Genomic DNA, 11,699 nt, shown 5'->3' on the forward strand with positions numbered 1-11,699 from the left:
TAGCCAGTTTTGCTCAGTGAATAGAGCATTGGCCTGCGGATTGAAGGGTCCCGGGTTCGATTCTGATCAAGGGAACTTACCTCAGTTGCAGGTTCCATTCCAGGCCCTGGATGGGGCATTTGTGGCAGACAACTAGTCAGTATATTTCCCTCACATTAATGTTTCTCTTTCTCTGTCTCTCCACCTCACTTCCACTCTTTCTAAAAATCAATGAAAAAATATCCTCAGGTGAAGATTAAGAACAACAAAATATAAAATAAAAGTAGTGTTTCAAAAAAAAAAGACAGCCACCATGTAGGTTGGGCTGTAGTCTGTGAGCAATTCAAACCTCCAGAAGTGAGAAAGATTGTGGAGTGCTGGGGTCCTGAGGATGTGGTGACTTCTATTGATCTCACACATACATAAGCTTTCCTATCATCACCACTTGCCTCATGCTGAGTAGACCTGCCAGAGCCCTCTCATCTGCCCCACCTCTCCTCCCTGCCTTCTTGAGCCAAGAGCCCTCTCTCCTCCTCAACAAGGATCAGGTACTGGATTCTGTGCTTTTGGCTCTCTCTGAGTCCCAATGAGTGAACTGCTCTCAGGCAGACTAGGGCAAAGGTGATTGGAGAATAGGTGGAAGGCAACATGGGAAGGACCACGGGGCAAGAAGGCAATACATGGTCCAGAGATATACCGTGTTCTTCTCCAGAAATGGAGTTGCACAAGTATGCTGCTTTTATTTGGCCTGGAAACTTGTCACCTCCTCTCTAACCACCTAGAATAACATTTAGAACTAATAATGATAACCAGGATGGCGAGCCAAGGTTTTTTCCCAGGGTCGTGTCTTGTGAAGCCAAAGAATGAAATCACAGACCAGAAGATTTAAGCAAAAGTGTGGAAATTTTATTACAAGCAGATTCAGACTCCCCACATGGGGAGGGAGGCCCTATAATGAGTTTTCTGTGAAGCATTATAGTCTAGGGCAGGGGTGGGCAAACTTTTTGACTCGAGGGCCACAATGGGTTCTTAAACTGGACCGGAGGGCCGGAACAAAAGCATGGATGGAGTGTTTGTGTGAACTAATATAAATTCAAAGTAAACATCATTACATAAAAGGGTACGGTCTTTTTTTTTTTTTTAGTTTTATTCATTTCAAACAGGCCGGATCCATCCCGCGGGCCGTAGTTTGCCCAGGGATGGTCTAGGGGTATATATTTGCTACAAGCCTGCTCTATATCTACTCCTGTGGCCACCTGATTGATTCCCTCAATTGTTCTTGCCCAGCAACGGACCTGAACTTTCCTTGTTCTTATGTGTCAGTTCACCTTATTGTTGCAGAACCTCCCTAGCTTCACATACTTCCCGCTTTATGTCTAAAAACATTTTGTTATTCCTGCATGATTGGTTTCTGTGATTAAGCTTACTCAAACTGCTATGTCTGCCCCTGCCTATGTTCCACCTGCCTTTGTTTTCCACTGGACCCCTGCCTTGTCAGCTTGCATGTCAAACTAACTCCTCTCAGTAATAGTGACTAATGTCACCATAAAGGGACCAGGCCACAGCCAGCCTGCCTTGGGGCTGCCAGTAGTGTGTGGATTCTTGACTTTGTGCAGGAGAGATTTCACGACACAAGTCTAGGTGATTTTGAGAGTATGTTTATTAAAGCTGGAGACAGTGAGTCCTGGTCAGTTTTGGTCAGTGATTAGATCCTTGGCCTATGGACTGAAGGGTCATGAGTTTGATTCTGGTCAAGGGCACATACCTCAGTTGCAGGCTCAATCCTCTGCCCTGGTCTTGGCTTGTGTGGGAGGCAAACAATTGATGTCTCTCACATTGATGTTTCTCTCTCTCTGTCTCTTCCTCTTCCTTCCACTCTCTCTAAAAATCATGGAAAAATATTCTTGGGTGAGAATTAACACACACACACACACACACACACACACACACACACACACATAAGCTGGGGACAGTGAAACAAGGAAGGGCTTAGGATAGGAGAGGCAACAGAAGAGAATTTAGGCGGTTCTCTGCTTTGGCTCTCTAGGAACATTACAGGAAAGTAGTGAGCTAAGGTGAAGCACTGAAAAGTCTAGAGCAGAAGAAGCAACAGAAGAAAGGTTAGGCAGTACATTCTTTGGCTCTCTAGAAAGGTTATAGGAAAGTGAACCATGCAAGCTATGTGAACTCACTGAGAAGTAAAAGACACTGACAGAAGTGAGCCACGTCAAGGCTGCTGTTAGCTCATTGAAAAGTCAGAGAGAAGGGAGTCTTGGAGGCAGATCCAGGGGGTTAGCCTGGGGGACCAGCTGGCACTGCCTGCTGCTCTCCTGGTTGCAAGTCTCATGGGGGCCCCTAGAGCCATGGTCGGCAAACTGCGGCTCGCGAGCCACATGCAGCTCTTTGGCCCCTTGAGTGTGGCTCTTCCACAAAATACCACGCGGGTGCGCACGTACAGTGTGATTGAAACTTCATGGCCCATGCGCAGAAGTCGGTTTTCAGCCTGGGCAAATCTATTTTGAAGAAGTACTGTTGATATTTGGTTCTGTTGACTAATGAGTTTGCTGATCACTGCCCTAGAGTTTAGGAGAAAGAAGTAAAGATGCACATCTGAGAGGGAAGAAAGGTGTGGGTATACTTCAGAGTGAGCCCAGCTGGGTCTTTCTCTTGAGGGTTCTTAATTGTTTTCTAAAGGCAGGACTTTTAGGAGAGGTCTTAGGAGAGGATCTCAATAGAATATTCATCAGCTTTATGGTGATACACCCAAATGGGATTTAGTCCCCTAGCATCATCTGTTCTTAGGTGTGGTTGGCACAAATAGCACTAATTGGATTTCTGTTATCTATCTCCCAGTGTAGGGTGATTTAAGCTACTTACCCTCTGGTTGGGGACAAGTGTAAACTATATACTCTGAAGTGTTCTTAGGGAAGGTAGGATTTTTTGGATTTAATAAATGGCTGTAAACTGCTTGACCATTTAGTTATCTATCTCAGTTTCCCTATTCCACTTGCCCTGGCTTACTAACCTGTCTCACCTAAATCTAAGATCTAATAATGATTATGCTCAAGTGTTGGTGGGCATAGAATAAGTCAAGTAAATCTTCAAACCCATCTATCACACTTTTTGGTAATTTGTCCAAAATTATTTTCTCTGTAATTGTACATTTAACAAACACTTTCCTTTCATCTACCTTTGTTCAACAAAATCCTATCCCTCCTTTATGGCCTAAAGCTAATGTTGACTCTTTCTTAAATTCTCACTAAGCAGAGTTCATGACTACCTGATTTTTGTATTACTATGTCTCCAGTAACTCAGATTGCCCATATTTAATGCCAATTATCTAGTCCTATATCTTTCTTCACCATTGGATATTGAACTCTGTGAAGGTAGGACCACGTGTTAGTTCTCTCTGGATCCCTAGGATCTGGTTCAGAATAAATGCTCAGGAAGAAAGCCTGCATGCATATTTTCTGCCAGAATCAAGAGATTTTGGATTCCTGTAGCACATATAGGTATTTATTAAAATGCTTGTCCAAGTAGACTGCAAGCCTGGTAAGATTATTGTCAATATCATCTCTGTTTCTCTGCCTCCTGCACAGAGAAAACTCTCCGGGTCATTAAATAAATGAAATAAAAGCCAGCTAATACCATGAGAGCTCATGATTTTCTTTACACATTAAGATGTATTTGGAGAAAATCTATAAAGTCAGCTAAAGCCCTAAGTCATCATGGTTCAATGGGTGTTCTAGAGCAGGGAGATGGATGAAAAGTGTGTGAGTAAGGAAGTGAGTAAGGGGAGAAGAGAAGAAAAAAAGTGTGTTAACTAGCAAGTGAGCAGATGAGAAGGAAGGGAAAAAATAACCGAGCCACTGAATATAAGAAGGAGCGAATGAATGAATGATTAAGTTAACTAATTTGATAAGCTAGTGAACGTGTGATTGAGTGAATAAGCAAATGGGTAAATAAATACCTTGGCTTTCCTCTGTATTTGTGAGCCCCATTTAGCTTTCTGGATTACCTGGTCCCTTGGCAGAGGTTTCAGGCACAATTTGGAAAGGCCACTGCACTTAGGCTGTCCACTAGGCTGTTCCCAAAGATAATGCACTCTTAAACATATATACTTAAATTGCCGTGAAAGCAGTGCCACTTGAAAATTAGATCACTTACTAATGTTCTTTATAATTTATCAAGTGCTGGTTGTTGCATGTAATCTTTAAAGAGAATTAAAGATTGAAGAAACAATTATATCTGGAAAAAGATAATCCTCCCCTAATCCAATCACCTTCTGACAGAGAGCTTCCTGCTAGAGGGAGGGAGAGGGAGGGTAATGTGCCCAGGCACCACTGTAGCTCTGCAGCTGGTCAGGGGGTGGGGGGAAATGAGTCGTGACCCGAAAGCATGATGTGGGAGAGAGTAGTTCTTTACAAGGGCTCAGAAAGTGGGGCTGTGTCCTACTCGCCTGTCTGATGAAGCAGAGCTATTGCTTGTGTGGAGCTCCTGTGACTCCCCACACCAGGGGGCCAAGAGTGCCAAGAGGCCTGTGCTGCAAAGGAGCTGAATACCTCCTTCCATGAATTCCTGCCCCTTATCACTGTGGAGAGAAAGAGGTTTGGTTTGGGGCAGTTGTTAAACAGTAAAAGTTATATGGCAAATGCCCACTGGACTGGGAAGATCGCCAGTTGCAAGAGTTACTAGGTAAATATGGAGCTCCACAATTGAGCCAGTTGTCGTCTTTTCAGCACCTTGCAGGCAGTAGACAACTAACATGCAAGATGGACACTGCTGCCCATCTTTACTGTCTCCTACTCAAAGGACTTGGAAAAGAGGCTTGAATCTCACCATGCCTGGCCTTCACCCTGGGAGAACTGTGAGGGTCTAACACCCCTTCTCCCAGGCAGATAACCCAAAGAACTCAGAATAGCATAGGGCCCTGCTGCTTGCATCTTAAAAAGTAGCAACAGCATTTATGGGTGCTAGTACCATGGATGAAAGAGAGGCTATTCCTTAGAGAAGTGTCCAGGTAGGTACATGTGAGAACAATGTCTCTTGCCTCCCAGGCCATGTTCCTACTATAACACAACCTGTGCAGTGCCTACAAATTCTTCTCTAAATATTAGCCTCACTATTTTTCGCTTTTAAAAAAAATTCTTTATTGATTAAGGTTTTACATATGTGTCCTTATCCCCCCTTTCCCCCCACCCCAAACTCATGCCCTCACCCCCCTAGTGTCTGTGTCCATTGTTTAGGCTTATATGCATGCATACAAGTCCTTTGGTTGATCTCTCCCCCTTACCCCCACTCTCCCCTACCTTCTTTCTGAGGTTTGATGGTCTGATCAATGCTTCTCTGTCTCTGGATCTGTTTTTGTTCATCAATTTATGTTGTTCATTATATTCCATAAATGAATGAGATCATGTGATATTTATCTTTCTCTGACTGGCTTATTTTGCTTAGCATAATGCTCTCCAGTTCCATCCATTCTGTTGCAAATGGTAAGAATTCCTTCTTTTTTATTGCAGCATAGTATTCCATTGTGTAGATGTACCACAGTTCTTTAATCCACTCATCTGCTGATGGGCACTTAGGCTGATTCCAAATCTTACCTATGGTAAATTGTGCTAGTATGAACAGAGGGTTGCATATATCCTTTCTGGTTGGTGTTTCTAGTTTCTTGGTATATATTCCTAGAAGTGAGATCATTGGGTTAAATGGGAGATCTATTTTTAGTTTTTTGAGGAAACTCCATACTGTTCTCCACAGTGGCTGCACCAGTCTACATTCCCACCAGCAGTGCATGAGGGTTCCTTTTTCTCTGCATCCTCACCAGCATTTGTCATTTGATAATTTGTTGATGATAACCATTCTGACAGGTGTGAGACGGTACTGCATTGTTGTTTTGATTTGAATATCTCAGATGATTAATGACTTTGAGCATGTTTTCATATGTCTCTCAGTCTTCCGTATATCCTCTTTCAAAAAGTATCTATTTAGGTCCATTGCCCATTTTTTTATTGGGTTTTTTATCTTCTTTTTGTTAAGTTGTATGAGTTTCCTGTAAATGTTGGAGATTAAACCTCTATTGGTCATAACATTGGCAGATATGTTCTCCTATGCAGTGGGCTTTCTTGTTGTTTTGTTTATGGTTTCTTTTGCTGTATAAAAACTTTTTATTTTGATGTAGTCCCATTTGTTTATTTTTACTTTAGTTTCCATTGCCCTAGGAGCTGTATCAGTGAAGAAATTGCTTTGGCATATGTCTGAAATTTTGCTGCTTATGGATTCTTATGTTTTTATGGTTTCCTGTCTTATGTTTAAGTTCTTTATCCATTTTAAGTTTATTTTTGTGTGTGGTGTAAGTTGGTGGTCTAGTTTCATTTTTTTGCATGTATCTGTCCAATTTTCCCAACACCATTTATTTATTTATTTTTTTTCAATATTTACACATTGTTTGCGGGTAGTTTTTATTTATTTTTTTATTGCTTAAAGCATTACAAAGGGTATTACATATATGTCCTTTTTTCCCCCCCGCCCTTGACTGGCTTCCCCTACCCCACAGTGTCTTATGACCATTGGTTATGCTCATATGCATGCATATAAGCCCTTCAGTTGATCTCTTAACCCCCTCCCTCCTGCCCCCCAACCCTCCCCGGCCTTCCCGCTGCAGTTTGACAATCTGTGTGAGGCAGCTCTGCCTCTGTATCTACTATTGTTCAAAAGTTTATAATGGTCTCTATTATCCATGAATGAGTGAGATCATGTGGTATTTTTCCTTCATTGACTGGCTTATTTCACTTAGCATAGAGACTGTCCTGACTCCATTGTATGTTCTTGTCTCCTTTGTCAAGTATTAATTGAGCATAGTGGTTTGGGTCAATTTCTGGGTTCTCTATTCTATTCCATTGATCTACATGTCTGTTCTTGTGCCAGTACCACGTAATTTTGAGAACCGTGGCTTGGTAATATAGCTTGATATCTAGTATTGAGATCCCTCTTACTTCGTTCTTCTTTTCAGGATTGCTGCAGCTATTTGGGGTCTTTATTTTATTCCAGATTAATTTTTGGAGAGTTTTTTCTAGGTCTTTTAAATATGCCATTAGTATTTTAATGGGGAGTGCATTCAATCTATAGATTGCTTTGGGTAGTATGAACATTTTAATGATGTTGATTCTACCAATCCATGAACACGGTATGTTCTTCCATCTGTTTATGTCTTCCTCTATCTCTTTTTTCAGTGTCCTGTAGTTTTCTGAATAGAGGTCTTTTACCTCCTTAGTTAAGTTTATTCCTAGGTATATTATTTTTTTTTTGGTGTGATGGTAAATGGGATTGTATTTTTTTTTTCAGTCTCTCTGTAAGATCACTATTGGTGTATAAAAATGCAATAGATTTCTTGGTGTTAATTTTGTATCCTGCTACATTGCTGAATTCATTTATTAAGTCTAATAATTTTTTGATGGAGTCTTTAGGGTTTTCTATGTATAGTATCATGTCATCTGTGAATAATGACAGTTTTATGTCTTTTTTTCCAATTTGGATACCTTTTATTTCTTCTTATTATCTAATTGCTATGGCTAGCACTTACAGAACTATGTCAAAGAGGAGTGGTGAAAGTGAGCATCCCTGTCTCATTCCTATTCTTAGGTAAAATGGTTTTAGTTTTTGTCCATTGATTTTGATGTTGGCTGTAGGCTTGTCATATAAGGCTTTTATTATGTTGAAGTATGATCCCTCTATTCCCACTTTGGTGAGGGTTTTTATCAAGAAAGGGTGTTGGATTTTGTCAATTGTTTTTTGTGCATCAATTGATATGACGGTGATTTTTATCTCTCGATTTGTTTATGTGATGTATCATGTTTATTGATTCGCGGATATTGTACCATCCTTACATCCTCGGGATAAATCCTACTTCATCATGGTGTATGGTCTTTCTGATGTAATGCTGGATCCGATTTGCTAGAATTTTGTTCATGATTTTGGCATCTATGTTCATGAGGGATATTGGCCTGTAATGCTCTTTCATTGTGCTGTCTTTATCTGGTTTTGGTATTAGGATAAGGCTGGCTTCATAGAATGAGTTTAGAAATGTTCCTTCCTCTTGAATTTTTTGGAATAGTCTGAGAAGGATAGGTTTTATTTCTTCCTTGAATGTTTGGTAAAACTCCCCTGTTAAGCCATCTGGCCCCGGGCTTTTGTTTGCTGGAAGCTTTTTGATGACTGCTTCAATTTCCTCCATAGTTATTGGCCTATTGAGATTTTTAGATTCCTAATGATTGAGTTTTGGAAGGTTATATTTTTGTAGGAATATGTCCATTTCCTCTAGGTTGTCTAGTTTGTTGGAATGGAGTTGTTCATAGTATTATTTTACATTCCTTTGTATTTCTGTGGGGTCTGTTTTTATTTAGCCTCTTTCATTTCTGATTTTGTTTATTTGTGTCCTCTCTCTTTGCTTCTTGGTGAGCCTGGCTAGAGGTTCATCAATCTTGTTTATCCTTTCAAAGAACCAGCTCTTGGTTTCATTGATCTTTAGTATTTTTTTTGCCTCTATGTCATTTATTTCTGCTCTGGTCTTTATTATCTCCTTCTTTCTGCTCACTGTGGGCTTTTCTTGTTGCTCTCTTTCTAATTCTTTAAGTTGTAGAGTTAGATTATTTATTACCATTCTTTCTTTTTTTCTTTTTTTTTTATGTAGGCCTGTAGAGCTATAAACTTACCTCTCAGGATTGCTTTCATTGTGTCCCATAGATGTTGGATTGTTGTGTTTTCATTGTCAGTCATTTCCAGGATGTTTCTAATTTCTTCTTTGATCTCTTTTGTAACCCAATCATTGTTTAATAGCATGCTATTTGGCTTCTGAGTATTTGAATTTTTTTATTGTTTTTATTTTAGTTTATTTCTAATATTATGCCATTGTGGTCTTAGAAGATGCTGGGTATGATTTCTATCTTCTTGAATTTAGAGAGACTTTACCATATGACTCATTATGTGGTCTATCTTTAAAAATGTCCCATGTGCACTTGAGAAGAACGTATATTCTGTGGCTTTGGGGTGAAATGTTCTGAAGATGTCAATTAAATCCATCTGATCTAGTGAGTCATTTAGAATTGCTGTTTCACCCTAACCAGTTTGGCTCAGTGGATAGAGCGTTGGCCTGTGGACTGAAAGGTTCCAAGTTCGATTCTGGTCAAGGGCATGTACCTTAGTTGCAGGCACATTCCCAGTGGGAGGTGTGCAGGAGGCAGATGATCGATGTTTCTCTCTCATCGATGTTTCTAGCTCTCTATCCCTCTCTCTTTCTCTCTGTAAAAAAATCAATAAAATATGTTTTAAAAAAATTGCTGTTTCTTTGCTAATTTTTTGTCTGGAGGATTTATACAGTGATGTCAGTGGGGTATTAAAGTCCCTGACTATGATTGTATTGTTGTCGATCTCTCCCTTGATATCTTCCAGGAATTTTTTTATGTATCTGGGTGCTCCAGCATTGGGTGCATACATGATTACCAGGGTTATATCCTCTTGTTGTATGAATCCCTTTAGTATTATGAAGTGGCCTTCCTTCTCTCTTGTTATGGCCTTCACTTTGAGGTCTATTTTGTCAGATATAAGTATTGCTACCCCAGGTTTTTAAATTTCCATTTGCCTGAAAGATATTTTTCCCATCCCTTCACTTTCAGTCTGTGTGAGTCCCTTGTTCTGAGGTGGGTCTCTTGTAGAAAGCATATATATATGGGTCATGTTTTTTTATCCATTCAGCCACTCGATGTCTTTTAATTGGAGCATTTAGTCCATTTACGTTTAAAGTTATTATTGATAGGTACTTTTTTGTAGCCATTTTTATTTTTTGTGCCTGTGTTTCTTCTTCCCTTTTTATTTCTTCTTTTTACACCAGTCCCTTTATCATTTCTTGCATTACTAGCTTGGTCGTGATAAACTCCCTTAGCCTTCTTTTGTCTGTGAAGCTCCTTATTTCCCCTTCAATTTTAAATGATAACCTTGCTGGATAGAGTATTCTTGGATTCAGCCCCTTGTTTTGCATCACTTTGTAAATTTTCTTCCATTTTTTTCTGGCCTGATGTGTTTCTGTTGAGAAATCATTTGATAATCTAATGGGAGATCCCTTGTATGTAACTTTCCGTCTCTCTCTTGCAGCCTTTAAGATTCTCCCTTTGACCTGAGCATTTGCCATTGTAATTATGATGTGTCTTGGTGTGGGTCTTTTGGGGTTCTTCTTGTTTGGGACTCTCTGTGCTTGTGTCACTTTGTTCTTCCCCACATCAGGGAAGTTTTCTGATATTATTTCTTCAAATAGATTTTCTAACCCTTTTTCCTCTTCCTATCATTCTGGCACCCTATTATTCATATGTTGCTTTTTTATGTTGTCCCAAAGCTCCCTTGGGCTCTCCTTCTGTCTTTTAATTTTTTCTTCAATGGCAGTTCAGTTCGGGTGTGTTTTGCTTCCTTGTCTTCTAGTTTGGTCATTCAGTCCTCTGCTTCTCCTAGTCTACTGTTGAAACTTTCCATGGTGTTTTTTATTGCACCTATATCACTCTTTATTTCTTCTTGATTCTTACATAAGTTGTTGATTTTTTCATCCATCTGGTTTATAAACTGTATGACCCTTATTCTGAATTCTTTTTCTGACATATGCATACCTCTGTTTCAGTTAGCTGCTTTTCTGGTGATTACTCTTTTCTTTGCTTTGGGGGTTTCTTTGTCTACCCATTTTTGCTCTCACTGAAGGATCTAGGTGTCGAGTTGTGCAGGGGCTGCTCCTTGGGTGGCAGTGGCTCCTCGGGTGGTGGCTGCTTCTTGGGCGGTCACGGCAGCAGCTGCTCCTCAATTGGCAGCAGCTCTTCTGGTGTGCACTGTTTGCAGCAGTGGCAACTCCTCTGGCTGATGGGGGCAGGCTGCTCTCTCAGCTGCTGATCCTTGGACGGGGGTGGGATGCTCATGAGGCTACTCCTCCTTGGACAGGAGTGGGTTGCTCACACAGCTGCTGCTCCTCAGATGGGGACAGGCTGCTTGCATGGCTGCTACTCCTCGGACGGGGATGGGCTGCTTGTGGGGCTGCTGCTCCTCAGATGGGGGCGAACTGCTCACACTGTTGCTGCTCCTGGGATGGGATGGGCTGCTTTAGAGCTGCTGATCCCTGGACAGGGGCAGGTTGTTGTTCACAGGGCTGCTCCTCCTCAGATGGGGGCTGGCCCCTCACATGGCTGCTGCTCCTCAGATTGGGGCAGATTGCTCACAGGGCTGCTGCTCCTTGGACGGGGGCAGGCTGCTTGCTCAAATGGGGCAGGCTGCTTATGGAGCTGCTGCTCCTCGGACAGAGGCATAGCCTCACTTTCAGCCATGAGGCAAACACCTAAAAATGTTCCATTTGCACATATTTAAGGAGCAAGCATCAAGATTCTGAGCTCTTTGAGGATATCTTCCCTGGGAGAAGGGGTCTTAGACACTGCTCAGACTGATGACCTAGCAAAAGTACCACTTGGGAAGCAAGAGACCATGATCTCATGTGTACCCTACTGGACTACCTCTGGGTCATCAGTTCTCATTACCCATAATCTTGTGCCTTGTAAGTATGCAATCTTTTGGCTTTCTCTGGTCTTCCATTTCCTTGTCTCTGTGAAGTTGGATTAGAACAATGATTTTCAAGCTTTTTCATGCATCAGAATTCCCTGAAGGTCTTGGAAGTCTTGTTAAAACACCAACTACTGGGC

The sequence above is a fragment of the Myotis lucifugus genome, unplaced genomic scaffold (assembly GCF_000147115.1).
Source record: "Myotis lucifugus unplaced genomic scaffold, Myoluc2.0 scaffold_40, whole genome shotgun sequence".
NCBI lineage: Eukaryota > Metazoa > Chordata > Mammalia > Chiroptera > Vespertilionidae > Myotis > Myotis lucifugus.